This window comes from Struthio camelus, chromosome 1, assembly GCF_040807025.1.
Source record: "Struthio camelus isolate bStrCam1 chromosome 1, bStrCam1.hap1, whole genome shotgun sequence".
In the NCBI taxonomy this organism is placed as follows: Eukaryota; Metazoa; Chordata; class Aves; order Struthioniformes; family Struthionidae; genus Struthio; species Struthio camelus.
This window is the reverse complement of record NC_090942.1, coordinates 66,257,911-66,285,501: the sequence shown is the minus strand read 5'-3', so window position 1 is coordinate 66,285,501 and position 27,591 is coordinate 66,257,911. Positions and strand designations below refer to the sequence as shown.

General features: G+C 43.5%; 1 protein-coding gene and 1 long non-coding RNA gene across 2 annotated transcripts in view; one reads left to right on the top strand and one right to left on the bottom strand.

Annotated features, from left to right (window-relative positions):
• Positions 1 to 7,763: 7,763 nt before the first annotated feature.
• On the bottom strand, positions 7,764 to 26,145 carry LOC104147311 (uncharacterized). The gene is made up of 6 exons (XR_011141472.1): positions 25,913 to 26,145; positions 19,538 to 19,575; positions 18,462 to 18,566; positions 16,570 to 16,713; positions 10,044 to 10,142; positions 7,764 to 8,895 (listed from the first exon to the last, which is right to left on the bottom strand). It is a non-coding gene; the product is annotated as an uncharacterized lncRNA (long non-coding RNA).
• CHRM2 (cholinergic receptor muscarinic 2) overlaps positions 24,890 to 27,591 on the top strand; it is a 101,435-nt gene continuing 98,733 nt past the window's right edge. The window contains exon 1 of the mRNA XM_009679912.2: positions 24,890 to 24,984. The gene's annotated coding sequence lies outside the window, so the exon portion shown is untranslated. The remainder of the gene's footprint in view (positions 24,985 to 27,591) is intronic.

Genomic DNA, 27,591 nt, shown 5'->3' with positions numbered 1-27,591 from the left:
CTTCCCTTCCCTTCCCTCCCCTTCCCTCCCCTTCCCTCCCCTTCCCCTTCCCCTTCCCCTTCCCTTTCCCTTTCCCTCTCCCTCTCCCTCTCCCTCTCCCTCTCCCTCTCCCTCTTTCTCTTTCTTTCCCTCTCCTCTCCTCTCTTCTCTTCTCTTCTCTTCTCTTCTTCCCTTTAGTATCTTCCTTGGAGAAATCACTTCTCAAAATATAGACAAATATATAAACACCCACACACACGTATACTTTCTGATTTCAGCTCGCTCATGAAGAATGCAGATTCTAACAGCTTCCATTTCTAGCCAAGAAAACTTAATAGGTTCATATTCCCCTATTGCTCTCTTATCCTTTGGACTTCTGGAGCCCATCAAATGCCCTGGAAATTTATTTTATCAGCATGTAAAACATGTACTTCCCATTATCTGAACAGTGACGACTTCATACTGTAAAATCTGTGTGACTGCTACGATCTGAAACCTATCCTGGCGAGGCTGCCTCAAAAGAAGCGTGAAGCTTTGGAATAGAGGTCACCAAAAGAAAATGGGAAAAAGAATTCAAAGCAGTTCACAGGGTTTTATGGCCTTGGAGAAGTGCAAAGTCACACTGCCAAGCATGGGGAAAGAAGAAAGCAGCAGCAGGCCCTGACAGTAAGATTTGTTAATTTGCAGATTTACTGGCATCACAGGCCTAATGTGAATGAACTGGCAAGCTGGCCTGTATAAATAAGCACTACAGAAAGATGAGGAAGGAAAGTCTCTACCCACTTCCTGAAGGTCACTTTTAAAGGGCATGACAGAAAGGCTGGTGTCTTCAGAGCCCAATAGTCACCTGATAGATTTCACTTCCAGAGCTTTGTCCAAAAACTTTATAGTTACGTTGTCTTCTACAGAAGGGAGCAGCATCAAGCCTTTAATAAGTAGCCAAAGGGTCTTGCAGAATGGAAGAAGAGACCAGGAAGGAATGAAACTTGGGGATGAATCTTTTCCTTTTGGTCAGCCAAATAACCCAACTGGATAATTACAAAGCAATGGCAAAGGTAGTCAGGCAGAATAATTTAAAATATATATCTTAAATTTATTCATTTCATTTCCTTTCCAATTGCTTCTTCATGAATTGCATGAATATGTATATAAGTCATCAATTAGAGTAGAAGATCTTCAAAGTCTTTTCATCAAATTCTCATTTTAAGTCTCTATATTTGTTTCGCCTTTCTGTTTCTCTCTTGTGCTCTCTCTCTTTTTTCATTTTGCTTGCAATTACCTGCATGAAACTTATTTATATTTTTAATTCACTTTATGATTGCAGGTACATTCTCATACTCTCTGGTAATTATTGCTGGGGCAGGATGTGATTGGCATTTGTAACGATGGCTAGTCTCATCAGAAGAGTCTGCAGTTCTCTCCCTTCCCTGAACAATAGCATATAGCCTTCCTCTAAGTTACACAATGGAAAGGGAGTAAGGTCATCTCAGCCTAGCAGCCAACTGCTATTATCTATTGTAAGTCAGGTCCTCAGCTGGAGCAATCATTATAACCTTGGGTTACTGTAACCGAGTTACAACATCTAAAGCTCTATTTCCTTGTTTTTACGTACTGCCTTTCCTGCACTATTATTATTGCATAATATTTTATGGACACTTTTATGTTCTGGAGGTAAATGAGATTTTCTGAGGTGCTTAGGGAAGTCAAAAAAAATATCTCTCATCAAGGTAACATTTATAGAGAGGAGAGCGTAGGAGTAAAAGGTAAAAAGACCAAATTACAGTCAAAAAGAATGTCTGAGTGAAACATGCTCAGAGATTTATTGTTCCAATGTAGAGAAGGTTAAAAGTAATCCAGCTGTGAAAGCTGGGTCCTCAGCTAAGCAATGGAGAAAATAATGTCACTAGTTGCATTTAATTTCTGCCAGAAAGCAACATAAGAGGAGATGACAGGTAGGAAAACAGAGGGGAAAAGAAGACTGATATTTGGGAGCTTAGGATCCAGATTTAGCCAAGGTAAGTGAGAGACATCCCAGTAACTTCGTCCAGTACTGGATCCACGTCTGGCTGAGCTGTCCCATTTCCTACACGTGGCAGGTCCTCGCAGTCAATGCTACTACCAGAGGAGGCTGCCTGAATTTCAGTTTAGGAGACCGACCTTCAACAAAATCAGGTGAGTTTTCTCTCCTAGTTGGGTCATACTTTTAATGAAAGACGAGTAAAGGTCAAGTGATCTAATATTTGCACTCAACGTTGCTTGAGCAGCAGTGGAATAAATCAGGAAAAGGCCCTTATTTCTACGTCCAGACAAAGCACAGCCTAATCTGCACTGCACCTTCTGGCTTTGCATTTGAGGACAAAGATGATGCATTTTCATTGTCTTTAAAAAAAAAAAAATGGTAATTTTTAAGCAATCATGTACAGAAGTAGTGACACAACAAATAAGAAATAGGGCTATACAATGGTTCATTAGGGATGAAATGCTCTGAGGACAAATTATTAGATGACATTTAACCTATGCTGACACTTTTGTTTGGCCTTAGAACATCACATAAATACATGTGAATTTATTCTGACAAGCCAGATGGTTTTGTGGTTACTGCACAGGAGTCATGACACACCAGATCTATTCCTGGCCCTGCCACTTATCTGTTCTGTGACCTTTGCAAATCACTTAACCTCTTCACACCTCCAGATTCCATCTGTGACACAAGAAGAGCAATGTTTTTTTCACTATGAGAAGGTTTTGCACATTTCGGTGCATGGAGATCACTAGCTGTTTTATGGTTAACGAGAGGAGAGCAGACTTAAGTTTGTATCAGCTGGCATTAACTGGTCCACCTCTTCTGGCTTAAATTGAATCCAGACAATTCATAGTGTCTGAGGATTTGCCTTATTCTATGCTCTCATTTAATTTGTAGTCTGAATATTTTATTGGTTGTGTTTTCCTTTAACGTCTCCTTTAGGAATAGTTTTGTTAGTAAACTATTAACAAATTTATTAAGGTGCAATCAGTTGCTATGAGCCCCTACAAGTCAATAACCTACTTATTGTCACTGCTAATGAATACCTCACATTTCAGCAGTGTGCATCCAAGGTCTTTTATTAAAAATAGTTATTTATATGTCAATTTTCATCAATAACCCTTAACATGTGGTAGAAAACAGTATATTCACTTTTATAAAACTATCAGGGCTTGAGCCTTGATATAAGATATGATTATTTGCCAAAAAACTATTAATATTTCACACTTGACTCTTCTTGATTAATACTTTGGATTAAATTTCGTATGAAGTATATTGACAGATACTATGGATATTTGATCTTGGAGGAAACAAAAAAAGCTCCTTATAAGGGTTTTGTTTCAAATTTCTCTCTATTTCAATCTTGGACAAACAAAGAGGAGTCTTTCAGAAATGAAGAAGATCTATATTCAAAAAAAAAGTATTAACTCTAGCGAAACATTTTATTTTAGCAATTATTTTCACATTTGATACCTTTTTTAAAATAGTAATTAACTTAAAATTTTGAAATGAGAAGTGATCAGAATCTCTTCATCATATTCAGTTTTTAATGAGACATTGCTATACCTTTGAAACTTGCATTGTTTTCTCCTTCTAGACTGGGGGATTTATCAGAACCGAGAGAGCATGAGAACTGACACTTTCACATTTGTTGCATTTTCCAACTAATATCAAATTAATAACAAGCTCCTGGTAATCTAACCATCATTTAGCATAGAAGCATAGATGTACAGAAAGATTTTTTTTGTGGCAGGAAATCTGGACAAAATAGTGTGGCCGTTATATGATGTGAGCATAGTATTTGATTATAAAATTCTTTCCTTCCTTTCATATTTTTCTTTCCCTGGAAACATGGGACATTCCTTAGGCTTACATAAATTTGATCCTTTCAATTAGACTAAATATACGAACAAGTCAGAAATGACTGATGGACTTGTGTCCATCTCCACTTCAGCTCTCATTTACATCTCCTAAATTCGATAATTGTTACATATTTTAGCATTCTGTTGCACGTTTACCGATCATTCCTTGGATCTCCAAACTTCACCAAATGACCTAGCATCACCCCAGCAATAAATGAGCCTTGCAAAGTATTCTATGGTAGTATATTTGCAGCCCTTCTAGTAAAGAAGTGTAGACTTCAAAACAGAAGCAACTATTGTTTTTTTTCCCCCGTGTTTTGCTAATGCTGACACCTTCATTTGTTACTTTGAAAAATAATAACTTGCAGATATAATTATTTGCTTCTCTAAATTGAACCTTCAACATCATTAATGCCCACACCTGTAACTTGAGCTCTCTGAGGCATGCAATTAATTGTTAATGCTTTTCCCCTAAATACTTTTTCTGTTGAGTTATTTGCTTGCTAGAAGATGATGCTGTTACAGATGTGTCTTTTGCACACCAAATAGCCATTCTTTAAGTTGATGTTCTTTCTGCAAACACTTCATGCCTTCCTAAAGCTATAGATACTCGCTTGGACCTCTTTAATGAAAGGGTGAGGTTTTAATGTGTCTTTCTACGTAAAGGTATGCAAAATGTGGGCAAAAGGCATTACTGCATCACTGATGTGTATGAGATATCTGCAAAAACATAGCTCAGTTTATACCCTATCACATTGTAGCTGGCTATTGGAACTTAAGCTAGATAGAAATTGGTGGGATCAGTACCAGATTACATATTTCTATTGGAAATATCTGCGCTTGATCAAGTTAGACGTATGGCTACAGTTTTGCAGGGGCCCAGGGTGTGTAATAGAGTCTTAATAATTATCCCTAGGAATCCAGTTTTAGTAGCCTGATTTAAAACTCTTGGGAGAGAGTGTTTTCATCAGCACTACCAGGCTTGCAATGAATATTCTTGCACCTCTGGAAAGCCTTCATTTACCCTGAATGTACCAATAATGAGTCACTACACGAGATCACTGGCAGCAAGCCCAGCCAACAAACATTTCGCTCTAGATCCAAATTTACCTGAGACTGGGGGACATATAGATCTGGTGTTTTGACTCAGACTCCTACTTGAAATATTATGCCTTCTTATTTCTTAACTGGGATTGAAAATGATTGAAAGATAGCACCGCCATGATCTCAGCACCCTTCATGGGCTGTGCAATAGCTAGCAACCATGAGACACTCCTCCTAGCAGGAGACTTCTGCAACCCGACATCCACAGGCACTTTCCCATCTATGCAATGTTATGGGCATTATTCAACATTACGCTTTTCTACACCATTCTCCTAGACTCTTAAAAGACATTCTCGAAGACTTGCCTTTTACATTGCAGTTATTTAAGTTACCATATGTTTCGGTTTCCCATCGATGGTAGGAGCGATCCCACTTTCCCAGGGAAGCCTCTGATATTTGTGAATAGGAGGTGGTTCGGGTGTCTCAAATAACCCCAGCTAACGTTACAACAGGCACAAGAAGGGAAGATCTTCCTAGGGCTTTTAGTCTAGGTAGATCTATCATAGAAGAGTTTACAGGTTGTATAAATAGCATGTGGATTATTCAATCTATTTGTTAAAGGCTCCTCAGTTCAGTAATGTTTTCTTCTCTTGTCTTTCGTGCATGCAAAGTTATTTTCACATGGATGTTTGAGGTATAGCTAGGGTTCACACGAACACTCACCTAAACACGAGAGCAAGGCTCTTTCTGTGCAAAGGTACTCACCATCCCATTTCCTATTTATTGTACAGTATTTACCAATTGTAAAATGTTCACTCATTCAACCAGAGAGCAGAAAGCTTATCTAGTGACTTAAACAACTATTCACCTCTTGTGAGCAACAAATGGTATGTAAATAAAGCTATCTATCTGTGGAGCTGCCACATTACTGCTAGAAACTACTTATTGAGAACTGTGACTAATAGGCAGTTGCACTTTTCTTCCTAGACAAACCCAATGGCAATATTTTTTAGAAGTAATACTTTTGATCAGCTTTTCTCCAGCATAACCGGAAACTTTTCTTCAGAAATTTTCCTTAGAAATCTCAAGTAGGGCTTAAGGAAAAAAATTCTAAAAATTTGGCCTGTTCTTGCTTTTCAAAACAGCATGTTCAGTCACTTTTCTTCATGGCTTTATTGCCCTGAAAATGTGAGTCAAATTCCATTAAAAAGTTTGAAATGGTCTGCACAAATTCTAAGTCCTCCTGGTGTGAATGATATTCTGTGGAATTAGAAATGAAGAGGTTGGTTTTGTTATGATCCAAGCTATATTTATGTAAAGCGAAGGAGCAAGAATGCTACTGAAGTCATGATGGTTGGAATGAAAACTTTTTATTTCCTGCATTTAGAAACAGAACTCAAGCTAATCCTTTGCTGCAAAATTAAAAAAGAAAATACTTTTTTCATGACTATGAATGAGAACCGAATCCTACAGAAATCAGTGACACTTTTGCAATTCACATTAATAGAGACAGGATTTGACCCTTTGACCAAAAAGTCATAAAAAGTTGTTAGAGGTTTGGTATTATTGGTACAAGGTAAATTTTTGCTTAGCTGCAAAGCAAACAGGCACCAAAGAAAACAGGAGAAAAAAAATAAAAAGCTATCAGTTTGGTGGGGTTTTTTTTATTTTTCGGCAGATTGAAAAGAATCAGCTCTCTCTTTTTTTTCTCTCTCTCTCTCTCTCTCTCTTCTTTCTGAACAGAATATCCCATATCTCAGTTCTGTTGCTGGGAATGTTTTAGATGTGGCCAGGATTCATCTCTCTTGCATATGACACTGTGCATTATGCAGCCTATTTCCCTCTTAATATAGGAAGCAGTGACAGGCAAGCACAAGAAAAAGTTTGTCTTCTGTTCCCTAGCACCACTACACAAGACTATCCCTACTTGATATTATCTGAAGACTTTATATAAACCTATGTTTGCCTTTCAGCAGTTCATCAATTTTCTTTTTGACTAAGTCTTTGAATATTTGTTGTTCTTTATTTATGGTGCCTGACTGGTCACCTAAAATATATGGCACTGTTTGTCCTGTGTATCTGGATTAATTGAACTTTCATTCAATTTTCAATTATTCATTACTTTTACTCAAGTAAAGTGAAGGAATTTTTAAAAGGGTAAATATAAATTCTCATTGTGCAAGCCTGCATGTTAGCTATTTTTCATGAGCACGTATAAGATGTTTGGGTCTTTCAAATATGTTCTTCCAAATTGTAGCAAGAGCAAATACAATTAAGAAGAATTTAAATGGAACCAAGTGTGTCTTAGGAATTTGTTTGAACTTGCATAAAATGTTTTGTGTGACAAGTATTCAGCATTTGTTACAGTCTTCTCTTCTTAGATCAAAGGCCATGATTCTTCCTCCACTTACATCTGCATATACTAAGAGTAATTTCCTTAAAATACATGGAGCTACTCTGATGCAAAACCAGTATAAATAGCAGGGAAGTCAAGTTCCATAGGTTTATACCCATTCCTTGATAATCAAATTACCTGATCTTCTTTTAATTGTTGATTCTCTTCTCAAAGGCAGAAGAAAATGAGCCAACATGTTCCTTAGACACGCAGCCACAGCTTGTTAGATTGAACTTCACTTTAGTACAAACTTCAGAAGCTTTATCCTTATTCAGGGGAGCATTCTCAGTGATGCTGTGGGAACATTCAGTAGCTGCTTCAGCCAAATTAATCCCTTGAGAGATAAGTCTCTAACATGTTAGATGAAATTGAAAGATTTTTTTGAACTAAAAGATTTACTGTCCATTGCTACCCATGTATGGGTAGGTTTCCAGACTAGAGAGCTGCTTAAAGGCCGCTTTGACACTTTGTGTTTTGTGCCAGTGCTAATGCATTTTCTGGCATTCCCAGGTAATTCTATGGCACAGTTTGTTCCAGCCCATCCTAGCCACGGATGTATGTGTTCATGTCCTGAGCAATTAGGCAGGCACAGTAGGTGCAGATATCATCAATACTCTTTTTAACCAACAGTTCTTTTTAAAATACCCTCCTGCTGCTTCCTCAGGAGGTGGCATGGAAGCTTCTGCTGTCACAATCTAATTAGCTAAGCAAAGATTATTTAAAGAGCATCTAGACCCTTCTAGATCCCTGAAATTTAAGCACATTCCTCCTAATGAAGAGGCAGCAGAAGTTTCTCCCAGATCTTTTGACTGACTGTCAATGAATGACTGTCATTGCCGAGTCCTAGGATCTTCCCAAATGCCTCTGCTCTGTGCAGGCAAAGACGAAGTTTGCTGGACTGGCTGAGATGTACCATGAGGGTCAATCATTCAAATGATGGTTATTGATACTGTTTTCTCAAGTACTTCAAATCTCCAAAGAAGAGATTTACAGCACAAATTTTAGGTGTATCCTAGCTGGAGCCATTCGTTGCCAAACTGTGACTATTGCTCCTGCTCCAAGACCTGGCTGAAGCAGTGGAGCTCTTCCCTGGGAGGCTTTGTACCCTGGTACATTGCCAGTGGCAGTTCGCAACAGATGTGCCACTGGGAGCAGCGCTCCTTCAGCAGAATTTTGTTGCTGGTTAGAGCATTTTCCTGAAGTATTTTGTTTATGAAGGCTGACTTCTGGACCTAGTAGATCACTGTTTGTGCTTAGGCATTTTAAAAATGTCTGCTAACACAGAGGAAGGAGGCAGTGGATCGTGAAGCTCTGTTTAATGGAGTGTTTTCAGCACTACCACAGGATAATAAATGAAAGCAAAGGCAATACCTCAGATATGGAAACCACTTTCCTCTTCAATAACCCAAACTGAAATTTTTTGCACACTGTGGGAGGCTATGCCCTTTAGTTTTTATCAAGAAGCAAGGCAAAGATAAGTGCTTATTAGATACATTTAAGTATTATTTTAGCATAGAAAAACAAGAACGATGAGTACTTTGGCATTCGTAGATCTCCATTTTTCTTTTTTGCTTCTTTTATTTCTGTGCAACCTGCAAGAGGTAAGCAGTAGGTAAGCTAAATCAGTCCAGATCAGCAATTTTTCCAATGAGTGAGGACCATCCTACTCAATAAGCATGGGGCTTCCTTAAGGCTTTCTGATTTGGATAATAGGATCGGTAGGGAAGACCTTGCTGGCAGATGAAGAAGCATTGTTGTTAAGAATAGATTTCAGTCCCTCTCCTTCACCGACCCAAGCTATTACAAAAATCTGAAGCAGAAAGCAGTAGGTTTTTAACAAAATTGGATGTCGCACAAAGAAAATTAATCCAGAAAATTCCAGAACCACTAGGTGGCATTTTCAAACAGGGAGAGCCACTGGTTCCTGAAAGAGCCTCTCCCTTAAACATTAGGGTGCAAGTGTCCCCCTGCAGCTACAACAACGTTCCAGGCACTGTATGTCTCCATTACTTCTTTCTTTCACCTTAAGGAGAAAGTGCATAATGTTTGCGACTCTTTCTCATGGCAAATTTTAATTTCTTATGAAATTCACAAGGAAGCTTCAGGTAAAGTCCAACCTCAGTAATGTCTACTGAAATTAGGAGTAATTCAAAACTAGGAAAAATTTAGAAGACCTTAGGCCATAAAATACACTTACTAGGAAAAAAAAAATTGTTATTTTTTCATGCAGGCACCTGAAGTTAAACATACATGGGGGCACAAATATATAGAGAGATCCTACAATGTTTTTTTTACCCAAGGATCCACCAACGCATTCATTTGTTCCTCTGAAGTCATACTCAAATGAGCCTGGAATTATTTATCTAAATTTGATTTCAAATATAAACAATAATTGAGTCCTATATTCCCATTTTTAATTTCCATTGAGTTGTAGTCATATTTAATCTCGAAGTGTGAACTCTTTCCGATTAACAAATGCAAGCAATGCCTTTTTTCCTATTTAGACATATGCTGAAATAGGCACAATAATCACTGTATATTTCATAGATCTGTTTCACCATGGCAAACAGCCACCTTCAGAGGGTAATATAATCATTGAACTATTTCTCAGCTGCTGTTGTCACTGATATCTTCTTACTCTTGACACTTGTAAATCCGGAATAATTAAATGTAAGAACGACTATATGCTGCGTTAATCAACAAGCGTTGGTCTTGCAGCCGGTTAGCACATCATACACACCTATATGCAACTCACACTGTATTTTGCTGAAGGAAAAGCCTTAGAGGACAGTGTACTTTTGCTTAAAGAGCTGAGTCCCCACAGATGCCTCCAACCTTCCTATAAAGAGAAAAAATTTTGTAGGTTATGTTATTGTACATTATCTACCTTGAGACATGATGAAAGATCTGCTCCTGCCAACCTACGAGGCCCTGTTATATTCCTTAGTATAAAAAACAATGCTTCTCTCTCCTTTTGCTACATATCAAATGGCACCAGCTCTCTTCCCAAAGATATGTCATGCTACCCCAGCCTTAGGTACATCCTGACAGAGCAGCCTTCTCAGCCCTAAAAGCTCTACTGCTTTTGGATAACATCCAAAATTGTGCTTGACTCTAGCCTTTAGAAACAGAAAATGTATCTTCCATGACTCTTTTTCATTGGTCCACAGTCCCCTGTAGATGCATTGGCTATTTCTAAGGAATGCAGGAAATATAATCAAGAAAAACAAATCTATTCTCAGTGGGGTTATATCTGCAGCTCCGTTAGGAATTTTTTTTAGGAAATATAAATAGAAAAAGGTTGAAAACTTCTGCTCTAGGATCTTATAGTCTAGGTATTAGGCACTAGGCAATGTATGGAAGCACATTGTCTATGGAGGTATGACAAGTAAGAAGGGAATAGGGGAAGAAAGGAAGCAGCCGATGAGCGTAGGATATAGTAATTTCTCACATACGAGATGGATATCTCTCAGTGATTCTGTCCAACAGACTGCGGTTTTCCTCATGAGTGCTATGCACAGTCTGTTCTGTGTCCTTTTTGTAACAATGAACTTTTAATAAGGTTAGAATGTCCTGCGACTAAATAGGCTGTTAATTTCAAGAGGAGTTTTGTTCTTTTTTCAAAATAGCTGTGTGCTTCGAGGCAGTATCCTTTACCCACTTAATTATTAGATTTCCCCCCCCCTTAAGATATATGAACAAACACATACATTCCTGGGAGTTTCAGGGATTTTTTTTCCTCATCCACAAGAGTTTTTTTTTTTTTTCCCTGAAATTGCACATGGTGACATGGAAGACATTATTATTGTTATTAATAACCCAAAAAGTAGACCGTAATAGTTAAGCAGAAAAATATCAATGCAGGCAAAGCATTCCGTTTGACAGTGTATAAATAGGTCTGGTTGAGAACACAACAATAGCTCTGCTGCTGCTCTCTCGGGGCTGAGCTGATCCTAATAAAAACAACGGGTGATTGTCTCTTGCTGTCTTTCACTGTGTATGAGAGGGAGCCGTTGTAATGATACTGCCTATTAAAGTGGATGTAACTCAGTGAAGAAACAGTAATTATACAACAGGAAGCACAGACTGGGTGCTTTTGAACATGTTCACAAATAGGTTCTCTCTACTGGAGAGCAGTGGCTAGTTCTGCCTCTGCCTCCCCCCCCCCAATACTCACAGAGTGCTTTATCACAGCAAGTGATCACTGCTCTGTGCTGTGATGTTGTTCCCTGAATTACAGCTTTCTGTGAGCAATGGCTGTAAGAACCATATCCTTGCTCCGCACACCGGTAGTTGGGAGTTTTGATGTTGAATTGCCTTGCAGCTGCCACCTAAAGGCTGCAGGAGTTGCCAGGTAGAGATTAACTTTAATAAAAGGCAGTGTACACTGCACAAGCAAGGCCAAGGAACTAATACAGTCATTAGCACAGGCACCAATCTGCCTGTTGACTGCGGTTCTCAGACCAAACGTAATTTTCTGCTCGGCTGTTTTGAGAGGTTATGTGGTCTAATGGAATAAAATAAGGAGCAAGTCTCGCTCCTGGTTTGCTCCTGGTTGTTCTGGGAGCAAACTGGTTCCCCTCTCCCAAAGAGTGGAGATATTAATGCTAGCTGCCCATCACTTAGCTCAGCCAGGATAATTCTTTTCATAATAGCAAAGTGCTTTGAAACTGTGCTTGAATTGAGTATCTCTATCCGAAGGGCAAAAGGAGCCCTGTCCTTTGTAGAGCCAGAGAGGCAGGAGTACCTAATGGTGCTGTTAGCAGCTTCTCTAGGCTAGCCTAGTTAGTTAGGAAGGACCTCAGATCCCAGGTGACGGGTCCTCAAATAAAGGATGCACAGATAAAAAGTCTACTTAGCATAGAAATCCTACAAATTCACTGCTGCAGGAAGAGGAGGACTAAATCTTAGAACAGACAAAAAGGGAATAAATGTGCAAGACACAGAAAATAGGTCAGCTATAACATCCCACATCCATGTTCATTACACAGCATCACAGAAACTGGACCTTCAGACAAGAGGATCATTTAGCTTGGTCTAGTCTGTGACCTCAGAATCAAAGTCTCTGAAAGACATCAGTTAGCTGATCACTCAAGATTAAGGAGGGTGAACACACTTTACATTTAGCTTATGCTAATGAGCACTTTCTTTCTCCTGGAAACAAATTATATCAAGATAGCAACTGTTCTTGATCTTTTTTTCTTGTGTATTAATTGCCCACATCCTAGCAGTCATGAGCAAAGATAACGTATTTTCATTTGGTGGTAATGACTCTGATTAGACCAAGCAGGGGACCATGCAATGGGTAGTATTTTGATGCTTTAGTGAAGACAAATATTTATCTTCCATAGAGATGTTGTGTTTGAGTAGATCATATGCTCATCACACAAATCACATTTGGGGTCTGCTCCCTGATCTACCACTTTACCTGCTACAGAATCAAACTGCCAGCTCTGAGCCTCATTTCTCATCTGTAAAATCTGGAACATTAAAACATATAAAATGTTTTTGTATCTGTCTTAGGAAAGATGATGATAGTAATTATTACAAGTCCTCAGTTCTTCACCTCTTATTTTTGCTCTCCTTACTCTTAATGGCCAGAGTCTGCTATTCAAATGAGTAACCTCATGCACGACTGTTGCCTAGTCCTCTGTGAATTCATCTGACCGTGACTCTCTTTGTAGTTGTTATTCCATGAGCTGCCACTCAACTTGAGCATCTCTTCAAATGGCTTCAGTGCTATTTACCAGTAGAAAATTTTATCCAAGAGAAACATAACCTGTATTCCAGATTTTTTTTTCAAATGACAAAAATCTTACACAAAGGTCACTGACTAACAATAACGGTATTTCTGCTATATTTTAAAATCTCAGCAAGACTGAGATTTGAGAGTGTCACTTTCTTTTCATACAGTCCTCCTCAGTGAAGATCAGAAGTTGAAACGTCTGTCAGCAAGGACAGCGTGAGAATAATGTGAGGTCTGTAAATTGTGCTGATGTTCACCAATACCTTAATATAAGTTAGGCTCTAGAAAAAAGACTTAGTTCAGAGAGAAAAAAGTACAGAAATTTTCCGATGCATATTTATTTGTTTTAAAAGAAGAATCCAAACTGCATTATCCATTTCCAGTTACTGTTACAACACAGTGCCGTAACTGAGGCCCTGATTCAATGAAAACACCTGTACGGTGGTGTAACATGTGCTTGATTCTAAACCTACTCATGAGTACTTAAGCACATAAAGTTTAACTTTGTTGAATCAGAGAGATGAGTACAAGAAATGAGACATCCACTAAATGAAATAAATATAAGCATGATTGCTCTTCTCTTAACACCTTGTGCTATAGCACCTTTTACACATGCATCTTCAGTTACTTGAAAAACTTTAAATAGTAATGACTCCTTTGAGAGCGATAAGCATTATAGTGATCTTGCAAATTAGAAAAACTAAGCAAAGAGATCTTGTAGCCTATATTTTCATAAAAGCTTCATTTTTTTAACAACTAATTTGAAATACTCAAGCCCTATTTTTCAGTGATGGTTCCTCTACACAACAGCCACCGACAATCCCCTTGGACACTTTAAACATTCAGCAGCTCAGCTAAAGCAGCCTCATGTTTGGAGCACCAGAACTGTACACCTACACTTGAAGACACCCTTTTGAAAGCAGGAGCTGAAAACCGAATGATTCATTAAAGCGATAATGCTGACTCCTGAACTTGTTCTTTAGTCCCTAAGGCTCATTTCAGCACAAACTTCCCTAGTCAGGGAAGCAACTGAGGACCTGTTAACCTCTAAACAGATACATTTGTGCTGAACATTGAGCAGTCCTTTAGGTGCCTTCCTTAACTGATACTCTGATTACGCCAATGGGAATGCTCGTGGAATATGCCTAGGTGTTACAAAAGTGATCAACGTACACAGACCCTGGCTTTGTCTTTCATGTGGGAATAAGTATGAAAAATATCCCCCTCACGGCTTACGAAAGTAGCCCTTTTCCTTGGGTCAGTTGCTCTGCATTGATTCAGCTTTAACGGTAGCTATAATATTTCTAAAGCAGTCATGAAAAATTAAATAGACATAATCAATTGGGGTAGCACACTGAGTCAGGCAGGTCAGGGGGCTAGGTCTGGCTGTTCCCTAAAGAGGCAAATCAAGAGCAGAATATTAGCAGACTTAATGTATCGAATCTGCATGACAGAGTGACTTTTTCTGAAGGTGCTGAAAAACATTGACCTGAGAATATTCCTAGTGGCTCACAATTAAATACAACTGGATTTACTTCAACATATGTTTGCCATTAGTGTCAAAAGGGTCTTTCTAGCAACTCAGGAGGAAAAATCATACTTTCATCTTCCTAATGGATTTATACTAAATTCCACTACGTCACCTGTTGGCTCTACAAGTGATGGAAGAAGGAATTGCTCTTAGCAAAAGTTATTCAGTTGTATGAAAAGTGCATGGAAAAGTGAAGAAGAGTACAAAATATGGTAATTTGGTACTGCTGATAAAAATGGAGTTTGGATGAAAAGACACTGTCTTGGCCTAGCAGAAGCCCACATTGGTGATTTACACAGTGAAAGAAAATGCAAAAAGAAGTAGGTTGTAGTTATTCCTCCTTCTAAAGATTCGTATAGGAATCGGATGCTACAGGACCCAGGTCTTCTTTTCTGTGTAGAATTGCCACATATTGTGATCTATAGACTTGCTGGGTCACCAAACAATATCACAGGTGTGTCTGCAAGAGACATTTCTAGAGTACTACAGAGTTCATTTGGTTTGCTGGCTGAGCTGGGCCCCGCATGATTCATTGCTCTTAATAATCACTGCAGCAATGCAGAACTTCACCTGAGACCTTTCTCCTTCTAATTTAAAAGGTATATTAGAAAGGCTTCTTACACTTGATTTAATACCATCCTGAGCTACAAAACTACTGTCATGTCTCCTTAAGGGACCCCATTCCTCCCCATGAAAGGCAATTCAGCCAACAGGTCACTGCCCATAATAGTAAAAACAGGTAACTGAGAAGTAGTATGTGTAAATACTGGCAGACAGTCCAGATGTTCTACATCAGCTAGGTCAAGCTGCAACAGGAATTGTCATTGTTGTTGTTGTTAATATTATCATTGTAAAACATAAAGCATTGACAGGGAATAACTTAAAATAAAAGAAGGAAGCAAAGAATGGCTTCTTATATTCATGTTTCATGGACATATTTCACCCTTGCTACATGGGAATAATGCCCCATTTTCCAAAAAGACTCAAGGAATTCTCTAGGATGATTAGGAAAATACATAAGTTCTTTCTGTGATCACAATGAATATGAAGAAAGAAAAAAAGATGATAGGATTTTTAACTTTAATGGAAAGATAATATTGACTGTGAAGTTCAAAACTGCACAGAAAAAAAGTATCTGGGAGTAAAGAAGTGAGTTGTGGAACATGTGACAGTAACCGCTACTGATTCTATCTTGATTCTCAAACTGGTTGAAAAGCTGTAGATATACAGATGGTATAAGTCAGAACAACTTCATTGCAGCCACTAGAAATAGGAAGGAGGGGAAGTCTGAGCAACTACATCTAGTGATTTTTCTTTCTGTCTTTCTAAGTGAAAGCAGATAAGAGAGCAATGATATACTAGAGTGAAGGAAATGAGGGTTAGAATTTAGCGCTTAGTGACTAGTAATATCAATGTTTACAAATGAGTTTGGATGAGGGGGCTCTAGCGGCAGTTTGGAAGAGTGAAATGCGTTGGGAAGGTTTTCTGAGCTGGACTGAAAGCAATAGAAAAAGTGAAGAAAAGTGGGTACATTTAACAAGCGTTGTGGCTGAACAACAGCAAAGCAAAAGAATTTCAGTGTTGACAAATACAAAGCAGTCTATGTTGGAGAAGGGGAAAAAACAGGCTGATATAATTTTCTGGAGGTTTTCAGTTAAACGTAGCAGTGTCATGGATATAATTACCGACAGATTAGCAAAGATGTGCTCAGTGTGCAGCTAAGCAAATAACGTATAAGGATATTAAGCAATGAAGTTTACACTGATTTATGAAATATTATTAGGCAATCATATTGGCTCATTATACAGGCCATCTATCTAAGTGGTGTGGCTTCATCTGGAATAGTGCATACTATAAAATGACCTTATCTCAAGAAAGACAGTAAGGAACTATAGGAGGATTAGAGAGGGAATGAGAATTGCCATGAAGCATGAATAAAATAAAATAGACCTTCAGCTAAACAGAGAGTGAAAATTTTTGAATTCTTACCCTTAGAATGTAGAGCATGAGGATATGTGAAGTTAAATGTCTAAAGAAAAATCCCAGTATGTCGATGGGAAATTGTTCTTGCCACTTCAGACACAAAAGCAGAGTGGGGGAAATCAGTTGAAGTAAAAGGCATCCACTTCAAAACTGATAAAAGAAAACACATTTTTCACAAAATTAATTGAGCTGTAGAACACATCATTACACTGTAGTTCTCAAAGTCAAGCATGACCTTGAAAAGTTTTGCAAGGTTCAAAGAAGAACTGGGCATTTACAGATACACCAGGAATATCCTGAGTTACAGTAGCTAATGCTAAGATAAATGGTGGAAGGGACAGCAAAAATCACGCAGCAGAATTTATGTAGCTGCAATTCTCTGGGATTAGAAGGGAACTTCTTGAAGGAGGCAGGTTATTGTATGTCTGTGGGAGAAACTGTTTTGCTCTTTCTAAAAAAATACCTGATCCTGGCCACTGCTGGAGAAAGGCTGCTAAATTTGATAGTCTACATATTGGGAATTCTTTACTTTCTTAGAGCTGAGAGTCTGAGGCACACTGAAAACTTCAGAAGAAATTCCGGTTGTGAAGGAGAGGAAGTGAGAATCAGAACCAAATTTGTGGAACTCAGTTTAAAGAGCAAGGGAAACAAATGAAAAATGTATTTCCAAGGCCCTATCTACAGACTATAGTGCAGTACAATGCAGAAACTGCCAAACTGGCCCTCAGATTGCTGGCCCAGCTATGCAATGCACCACAATGACTTTGGAGATACCAATTCAGATACTGAAAGCAGAACATTAACAACATGGAGCTTCATCAGAGCCTGTAAGGTTTGCTCCATAGAAGAGCTCATTAGATAATATTACTCTTAATTACAGAAGCACCTCTGTCTCTGATAGCTCAGGGCTCTTGGCACTGTGCAGAGCAGAGACTCAGTGAGCGTGTCACTTGCGTCACTTCCAGTGGACAAAAGGAAAAGGATTGGACAGTGTGCCAGTGTTCCTGGCCATGATGAGTGATGTTTGCTCCAGCACATATTTCAAATGGGACTACTTTCACCTTAGCTCAAATCAACAGCTCACTAGACACTAACTTGAGGAAGGTGCTTCCCAGCATGATTAATAGAAGGTGATTATTATTTTCTAATTTTTAGTGAACTGTAATCTTTTTATTGTCTGATTTCTCATCCCAGGTGAGTGTGTGTCACCACCATGAAATTGGCCCATGTATATGTATATGTATATTTCCCACAGAATTGTGACATTCTGTGAAATTCACCACCAAACTAAACTGATGACCTGCACAGGAAGTTACCAAGCGTCTAGCTTCTCAGAGGACAGCTTGAGTTTGAAATACCCCTTGGTCTTTCCCCAGCTAATGAAATAAAAGTGCATGGCCTGCCTGAAACCTGTCTTCCTACCACCAGAGAGTACCCTCTGTGAAATGCAAGTGAACTGGGTAGGGTTCTAGTGACTGAGACGCTCTTGCAGGAAAGTTTCACTGACACTTTTGAAATAGCATAAGTAATTACTGCCTAGAGCCTGGACTGAAAGGAGCTATTCATAGCCCTGAGCTTCAGGTTACTGTGTTCTTCAGGGCATGTTAGAACTTCCCTGATACTTGTAAAGGACACGACGATATCTTCCTCATTTCTAGCCACTAAGTTTAGCTAATGGGTATATGCAATGCATAGAGGCAGCCCTCTCCAGCTTGCTGCAGGGAGTCATTTTCCAAGGGAAGCAGCACTCAAAATAACAGCTGTGACACCAAAGAGTATTGCACCAGATGCACAGCTGAATGTTGGCTTGCGTTTACCTAAGCAGCTGCAAAGGCACATGCCACCAACGGCTGCATGTGCCTACATGTACAGGCAGACAGGCAGACACACGGACACACCCGCGGCGGCAGGGCTGGTCCCTCTCCAGGGTGCTGCAGCCGAGAGGCTCCTCCCGCCGCCCTGCCCACTGCAGGATTTCCCATTCAATGTTCCCCCCGACCAACCTAAAAAGAAAAAAAAAAAAAAAGAAAGAGAGAGAGTTCAGGCCAAGGAAGGCTTGTTCTTCTGTGCATTACGGCAAAAAAAAAAAAAAAGTTTATAGGGCGGGTAACTCCCCCTTTCTCATCATGCCCTCCCACTCCCACCTGCACACTTTAGAGAGGATTTTATTAAACTCTTGACCTTTTTAAGAGCCTTGTGACACAGCTATAAAACCTGTCCTGTTATAACGGCAGTTGCACGGCTGCTTGTCTCCTTGTTAGCATTTTCTGACTCCCATATCAAATATACTGAGGCCACACATTTCGTGTACTTCTTCTTGTTTGCTTTCTCCAGAAAGTCAAGCTTCTCTACTCAGAAATATTTCTGATCATGGTGAACACATGCTATCCTGGGGCCCGTCATTTTCAGCAGTTGTTGTTTCAAGACCGGGCAAAGGTGAAACTGGTGCTTGGCAAATATGTTTTGCAAATTATTCTGAAATAGTCTTCAGATCCGTCCGCCTAAATACCAACTCACCTGGGACTCTGCAGTATTTGCAAATACCAATTATTCCTATGCACTAAAGGAGACATCTGCAATTTCTAGGGCTTTATCGACAGGCAAGCTACTTGCATGTTCACATAAAAAAATGCCCTCTCAGCTTTACTGTGCCTAGTGGGATGTTCTTCTAGATACTGTGTTTATCCTTAATAAAACAGTAGATTTGATTTTCCAGTTCGCCACCTATCTGCTCCACACGAGAGGGTATCAGTTTGGCTTTGAAAATTGGACTCTGACCCTCATCTCAGCCTGCTGGGAATTTCAATTTCTTCAGTGCCTTTTGTTTTGAATAATTCCCAGTACCTTGGTCTTTGAGACTTAAAGGGGCTCGAAAAACACCATCGGCGTGCAGGGGAAGAAGTGAAAGAAAAGATTGGTGTTTTTCTGTTAATAACGCAGAGCTTAATGTTATTGGCAGGAGAAAAGGACTCACCTCCTTGCTAGCAGCGTTGGAGGGCTCAGAGATTTCACCTAGGGAGGAGAAACCAAGATGCTGTTAGCTACCTAGCACTAGCAAGCTTCTAGGCTCCGATATGTCAAAGTTTCAGTGCCTCCTCCTGGCAGATCTAACTGTTCTTTATAATACACCTGTGGACACACTGCTCTGGACATGGCTAAGTGATCACATGTCCTTTTCTATTAAAGGTTTGACCATCAATTTATTTAACTCTTTAAATTTCCGTCAGTAAGTGCCTATTAGCGATTTATTTGCATGGAGCCTGGCTCGCTATTGCTTTGGTTTGGGCTTGCTCCGTCCCCTCCCCTTGCTTTCTGCTGCTGCACCATCAGGATTATTTGCTGTGCCTTCACCCCATTCCCACCAGCTGTTGAATGCCTACCTCCCCCTCACCCAAAACCAATGAAAAGAACTCTCTGGCCCAACGCTGGAGATAAAGGAGAGTGAGAGCCCCAGGGCAGGCTGGAGAGCAGCAGCAGAGCACCCAGGGATGGTGAGCATGGCCAGGCGTGGAGCCCGGCATGGACCAGGAGCGGCAGGGGTGCACCAGGGGCCTGCAGGGAGGCTCTCCCAGCTTGAGCAGTGCAAGGGTCACTATCTGCCTCCCTCGCTTTTGCACCTTGGTTAGCAAGCCCTGAGCTCCTAAGGTCAAGTATCCCTTTTCAGAATTTCTTCTTCTGTGGAGACATTAGCACTTCTTTCCCCTCACCACCTTGGTGTAAAATTGGTGCCTCCCCCCCTCCACTAAGAAAAAAGGTGCCCTGCATAAACGTTTCGGTCTACAGTGCTGGCTCTCCCTCTGGGCTTGCTCCCCATCCCCTGTATCCTGCACTCCCAGTAAGCACCCCAGCTACTGCCAGGATGGCGGATGGATCTGAGACTGTTGGGAGGCTCTGGCTGGAGATGTTTCTCATAGTCCCTGAGAAACCCGTTGGCTGCCCAGGAAGCTGCCATCTATGGGGGAAGTAGTGCCAGCCAACCGAGCCATTCAGGACACCCATCCGCCTTGTACTTGCGTGCCTAAGGCTGTTGACACCCTCCTTCCCTCCTCCTAGGACACTTTGGCAAGTCAGAAAGAATAGGTGAGGGGAGCAGGGCTGCTGCCTGTTGGGAGGGCTGGAAAAGGGACAAAGCAGGATGGTTGCATCTGACTTTAGGACACTTCGTTCCATTAAGAGAGGTCAAACCAAGCCGCAGGTAGGCATGGTTCTCTCTGGAAGTGAGAGGAAAGCCAGTAGTTTCACCTTGGATCTGCCTCTCTCTCATACTCCCTCAAACCTGGTGCAAGGAGTGATGCAGGCGTGAGGGGCTGAAGAGGAGCCTGGACGCCATGGGAGCGTGGTGAGGACCCATACTGTAGCCACTCTGCCTCGGGCGCTTGGCTCCCCAGCCACCTCCCTCATCCTTGAGGGGACCTCCAGGCCCTGGGTACCTCTCTGCAGCCCCCAGCTGCAAATGGGGGCTGAATCGGGGTGTCACCACAATGCTCCTTGGGGGGCCATGGAGCAGTTGCCCCCTCAGAGAGAAGCCAGCCAGGATCTCCAAGAGGCAAAGAAAAGATCTCTTTGGAAATGACCCCTGGGGCATCTCTCCTCACCTATCTGCCCCTCGCCCACCCTTGGGAGCTGAGAGCTTGTCCTCCTGCAGCTTGTCCCAATGGGAGAGCTGCACCATTGTGGGAAGAGGTGATTTGGGAGACCTGGAGATAAAGTCAGAGAGGCGGCTTGCAGCAAAGTCTCGCTAGAGATCACTTGGCATCCCTGGATACGGATATGATTTCTTTTGGAAATATCCCTGCTGAAAGTTGCTAGCTTTGCTTCCCCTCCCCAGAAGCGGCTCTCATCATTAGTAAATACCCGCTTCCCGACGCGCCTACCTTTTTCTGCGAGCAAAGGGCTGAGCGCTTTGTTCTGTGGTTTTAAGATGGTTTTATCTCTACAGCTGTTTAGCACACTGTAAATGACTCGGCTCCCCCGTCCCCCCTCCTCCTGCATGAGCAAGGGGGTTTGCATTTTAAATATTTTAGGCTTAGAAGCAGTAATTTTCCCCCCCTTAGGAGGTGTGTCGAACACATGTAGTGCTCTAAAGAGAGGAGCTGGTAATAACAGATGCTCTGTCAAACTTAAAAGGCGCTGCTTACCACAGAGTCACCAGGTGCCATCAAGATGTATCTGCTCAGATTGATTAGGAGCAGGGCTCCGAGGGTGCAGGAAGGCAGCGCTGCACACCCGACACGTACCAGAGGGAAGAAATCTCCTCACTGCCCAGGCAGGCTGCAGGCAGGGGAAGAGGAGTGACACCCGGAGGGGTTTTCAGCAAAGACCTGCTGGGGGGTGAGGAGGGGAGAAGCTCCCCGGGCTGAACCTTGCAGGGAAGCGTGCCTGGGTGAGGTTTGCACTGCAGAGGGGTCCCTCTCTGGCTGGCTCCAGGAAGAGCTGTGCACAGCAGCCGTGAAGCGGCGGCAAGCCTAATCAGCATGGCATTGGGGGGCCCCCTGCAGCTGGTTAGAGCTGCTCTGAGCAGGCAGCCCTAGCCTGGAGGCTACCTACAGCCTTTGCGTTTACTGCCTTGGGAAGCAGCATTTTGCTGAAAGCAGGCCTGGCCATGCACCTCTGCCCTGAAGACCTCTACCCCTCTCCTGCAAAGAAGGGAGGAGCACTCCCTTCACAAGGGCCTGCCAAGGTCGCCCTGGGCCAGGGCCACCACCTCCCTCTCTGCTCCTTGCTTTGGGAAGAGCGGATTTATGCATATGATTACTGAACTCTAATTAAATCTCCGGGAATCAGCGAGCACAATCAAACACTTGCATCGTCGCTAGGAGGGAAAAGTAATAATAATAATAATAACAATAACAATAAGGGGAAGAGGAGGCGCACATTGTCTCTTTTTAGGCCGATGATGATCTTGATTAATACATGTTAAAATATGTTAAGTGCCGAGGTCTCACAGACAGCCTGTGGGAGGTACAGGGGGAGGCCGGCTCTGCCTCTAGGGCTCTGTCTCGCAAAGGATAGAGCGGCGAGGCTCAGGGCTGGTGGTCCCCTGGCCCTGCTATGGGGCGAAGAGCAGCTCTGCAGGTGCACAGCCAGCTCGTGGCTGGCTTCAAAGCCTCCTGGAGCCAAACCTGATTTCACTCCCTGCTGACCTAAGGAGGCCGGCAGTCTGTATCCTAACTTTCTTGTGAAGCCCAGGTGTGATTCTCTGAGAGGGCTAAGAAACCAAGGGGCAGAGGTCAGCCCGCAGCTGTCCTGATGCTCCTGAAGAGATGCAAGTGATCCAACACTTACAACCCTGTAAAAAGTGCTTCAAGTCGAGAAACATAGACATGTACTGAAGCACGAGTACTTCCAAAACTCGGAGCTCTCCACCTGAAAAATTAGCGCTGCTGCCCAGGGCAGAGGAAATACCCAGCCAGGGCCGAGCAGAGTGTTTCCTGACTCCTGCCACCCTGAAGTCACATCGCCTTCCCAGGGGGTAAACCCATCGCTCAGACACTTCAGCAGTTACAGCTGAATGTATGTGGGCGGCGTGGGTGGCTTCCCTGCCTGGGAGAGCCCAGGCCAAGAAATGCTTACAGCAAAGTGAAGGGGTTTTTTTCGGAGAGGAGGGGAACAGAGCCCCCGACTTCACCTGGCCGAGGCCTTGTTTCAGGGACAGTCCCCGCTGGGTGTTTGGGGGGAGATGGGACGGGGCAGGGTAGGCGGCACCCTGCCACAAGCGGGGTCACCTTCACAGGGTGCCCACCCTCCCTCTCCTTCGCTCTTCAGTCCCCTCCTCTTGTTCTTGGCACAGCAGATCAGACCAGCTCCCCTCTTCTTCTCCCTGCCCCAGCAGCCCCAACCCCAAGGGAAAAAGCATCACACCTAAACCGCAAATCAAGTCCGGTGTGGGAAAAATGCAAACAAACCCAAAGCAAACCCAAAGAGGTTAGTGCCTGGATTATTTCCATCGAACTGGCAAGTTCCCTAAAGCAAAGTAAATACTTCTCAGCCTAATGACAATTAATTAAAAGGGAATGCTTTACACCCAAGGAGAATTAACTGTTGTCTGTAAAATGTATCTCCTTCCCCTAATTCGTTTGTCGTCGTGCCGGGGAAGCAACATCCCATGAATATTTCAGCACAATAATCTGTTTAAAAAAATAAACTAGATTTGGTGTAACATTTTTCCCTCAGTGCACAGAGACTCAGATCACTACAATAATCTGAAAGCAAGATCCCTTTCTCTCTTTCTCTTCCTGTACGTTGCTTGAGACTTATAGCTGTCATGAAAAAAGTAACTAGAAATAAAGAAGAGATTGTTGCTGGAAAAGATGGGGAGAGGTAATTGAAAAAAAGAAAAAGATCAGTTCTGATGTGCAAATTGTAGATAAAGACTTCTCATGAGGAAGAGGGGAGTGTCTGAAGAGGAAGAGGAGAGACTGTGTTGAGAGATAACAAGAGCCAGTAATTTCTATTCAGCGAAGCCACCAAATCAGGGAGCAGTGCTGATCTTATTGGCGGAGAGCCTTCAACAGCAACTAATCCTGGCATATTGAAAGAAAATTGTAAATGTTCGCTGCAGAAATTGCCTGCCTATTGCAGCTAATCGAACCCACTTTGCGCTCACACACACACACACACGAGCGCTCGCGCGCGTATGCACACGTGCACACACACGTGCACACACACACACACGCTCGCACACACACCCCACCACAGGCTGGCAGCAAGGCCATCCACAGCCGCAGCACCCCAGCAAGGACATGTACTCGAGATGCTCACCTAGGTGCCCTGCCTCCCCTCCCTCACCACCACCCCCACGAAGGTGGCAGCTTGTCCTCATTTCCTCAGGAGCGCTGGGGGAAGTATGAATTATTACCAGCTCACTTACGAGTCCCAGCTTCAGCTATTTTTAATTCCCCCAATCTTGTCTGAACCGTTAAGCCAGGTTTGATAGCACTGTTTCTCTACAGATTTTTTTCTTTCTTTTTTTTTTTTTTTTTGGAAAGCTCAACTTGGCTGGGCTGAGAGACTCCCTAGGGCCAGAGCCACTGAGGGTGTGCGCGTATATGTGTGTGCGTGTGCGCGTGGGAGAGAGAGAGAGAGAGAAAGGGAGAGGGCATGACAAAAACTCGATCAGCCCGGACAATGCCACCTCGCGCTTAAAGCTTTCAAACCAGTATCCTTCCTCCCTCCCCAACCCCTTATCACAGTACCAAGTAATCTGTCTTTCCCCCACCCCAGCGTCCCCCCCCCCCCGCCCCAAAACCTCCTCCCTCCTCGTGGAAGATATGGGAGAGAAAGATAAAGCGGCTGCCGGCGGGCGCTGAGTGCGTGCAGCCCGCATGCCGCGGCTGCCAGAGCGGGCTGGACTTCACAGCGCCTTCCGCAACGAATCGCTTGCAGCGGGATGGGATGCAACTTCTTGTAATTGGATCGCAGGTAGGAAAGCTTTGCTTTTTACTGACATTTCCTCTCTTTTTCTGACATTTCCTCTCTCGCTTTTTCTTTGCTTTTCCCCCTCCCCTCTTTTTTGTCTTCTTTTTTCCCCCTTTTCTTTCTCTCCCTCTCTCTCCCCTCCCCTTCTTCCCCGCACCTAGGATTTCATCTGCTGCTGTCATAGCAAAGCTCCTGCCAAGAAAACAATTCCCAAGAAAAGAGCTTAGATTTTGCTTCCTTATAGAAGGAGTGGAACAAAACAGGGGGAAACTTTTGCTAAAACGGTCCTTTGTGGTGCGGGTTGCCAGGGGATGGCAGCGAGAGAAAAGAAAGAAAAGCGATTGTCCCCAGCAAAGAGCCTACCTCTGCTGAATTACAGTTGTGGTATTAATCCTAGCATCTAGGCTAGAGTGGTATAGCGGGGAAGGAGAGATGCAGTAACCTGATTTAGAGAATCCCTCGTATTTTCCTTTTTTTTTTTTTTTTGTGTAATTGCTGCATTCCGACACCGGGACACCTCCTGGACCACCCTTTGCAAATCCCGGTGTGACATGTTGGTTGGCAGCTCCTGCAAAACGTCACCTGGAGCCGGGAGGGGAGCCGTCCCGGGGGAGCGCAGCTGCCCTCGGACCGTGCCGGCGGGCAGGCAGGCGGGCAGCAGGGCAGAGCTGGGAGTGGGGAGACGGGGGTCGGGGGATCCCTGCGCTGCCGGGACCGTGCTGGACCGCGCTGGTGGACGAGGGGAGGAGGCTGCCGCTGTGTCGGGGTGGTCTCTCGCCCCCCAGCATCCCTCCTCGAGTGTGTGCGCCTAGCCTGAGTCAGTGCCCATCTCCGGGGCCTCGAGTCTCAGGTCATGCCTTGGGAAGGGGCGGCAGGAAGGGGACCCTCCAGCTATTTCCCACCACACCGCCCCGGCTCGGTCCCCACTCACCACCACGCCGCACTCCCCGGGCCGGGGAGGCAGCCCCAGGGTTGCTGCCGTGGGGGCCAGCTGTGGTCCACCTTCCCCCAAAAATTTAGGGCCAGTGCCCGGACAGAGCAGGGCCAGAAGCCAGGGAGAGCTGGGCAGTGCTGCTCCCTGCCAGGGCCGAGGTGCTCCGGGACTAGGGAAGGGTGCTCCCCGCCGGGGACGAGTGCTCCAGGGCCGGCTCGACACCCTACCCCAGGCTGGCTGTGCTCCTGGCGGGGCTGAGCTGGTGCCGGCAGAGCCTCTGGGCTGCTTTCCCTTCCGCCCCCACCTCCGCCACGGGGTGCTTGTGGCCAGAAGGAAAGAGCTGATGAGGGAGCTCTCATCGGAGGCTGTGGGAGAAAAAATGCCTCCCAAATAGCAACTCGGGTCACCCGGGTCCCTCCCTAGTGCCCTGCCGTTTTGGAGGCTCTGGAGAGGGGCAAAGCGCTTCCCAGGCTGCTTCTCCTCGGGCAAAGCCCTCCACCCTAGATATCCCTTTGCCTTTTGCGTCTTCCTGCCTGATTTGCTCCCCTCGTCTTGCTCGCCCCCTTCCCCTCTGCTTCCCAGTGCCAGCTTCGGGCAGGGTGGCCCGGGCACACGAGCTGGGCCCCAAGCAGCCCCCCAGCCCCCGTGGGGACTGCTGGTCTGGTGACTCCTTCCCATGGGCCTCGGGGTGAGTGCTACACCCCGCCAATGGGGAAAGGACAAGGGATTCCCCCTGCAACCCACCCCACTGGATTTTTTTTTTCCTATCCTTTTCATTTGCTAAAATTCTTTTAGGGAAAGGCAAGGTCTATTTTTTTCTGCTGGAAGGGGGTTGTTGGGAGGGAGGTATTTATTGTCGCAAATCTGGATAGAATAGCGTTCCTCACCACTTATGTGTCGAGCAGGTTGTTTGCTCAGTGAGCAAGAGTCCCCCTTTTCGTTTTCCTCTGGGGAAGATTTTCCTAGTGCAGAAGGGAAAAAGGTGAGAGAGAGAAAATGCAGAAGGGCCGACCTCCACTTCACAGCCTGCTCTTGCAGTTTTGGGGGACAAAATAGACCGACAATGAGGAAGGCTAATACAGGAGATCAAAAGTAGGCACGCTGTCTGCTTTTATGGTATTGTATCTCCTGCAACACAGCTCCTGTCTAAATATACGCCAGCCTCAATTGTATGGTTTATGACACCAAGCACTTTCAATGACTTGCTTATAAACTGCGTTATGCTTGCTCTTCTCTCTCTGTCTCTCCTTCAGGCTCTTTTTGGTTATAACTTTGGCTGAGCTTCCCCTTTGCAGGACCTCTGAACTGCACTGTGTGGCTTCACATCCCTGTTTGCTTTTGTATCGGAGAGCAAGAAAAAGTGCTGTGGGCTTGCCTACTTGTCGAGCATCTGCCCAGCCAAGCTGTCCCTCTCTGCTCTTGCCTGAGAGTGACCCATGAATTCTGCATTGCAGTCTGTCCCAGAAAGGGGCTCAGTATTTGCAGGGAGGGGAGGGAGGGGAAGCTTGGCATTGGCCAGCTTCAGTTCTTTTAGAGGGAGTGAAGAATAATGAAAAAGAAAGGTCTCTCTCTCTCTCTCCTCCTGTCCAAAAACAAGATCTTAAGTAATATCCTGCACCCAAATGGTTGCAAGTCTGCAGCTAGGCACAGCTGGGGGAAATCTGGGCCCTGCATGG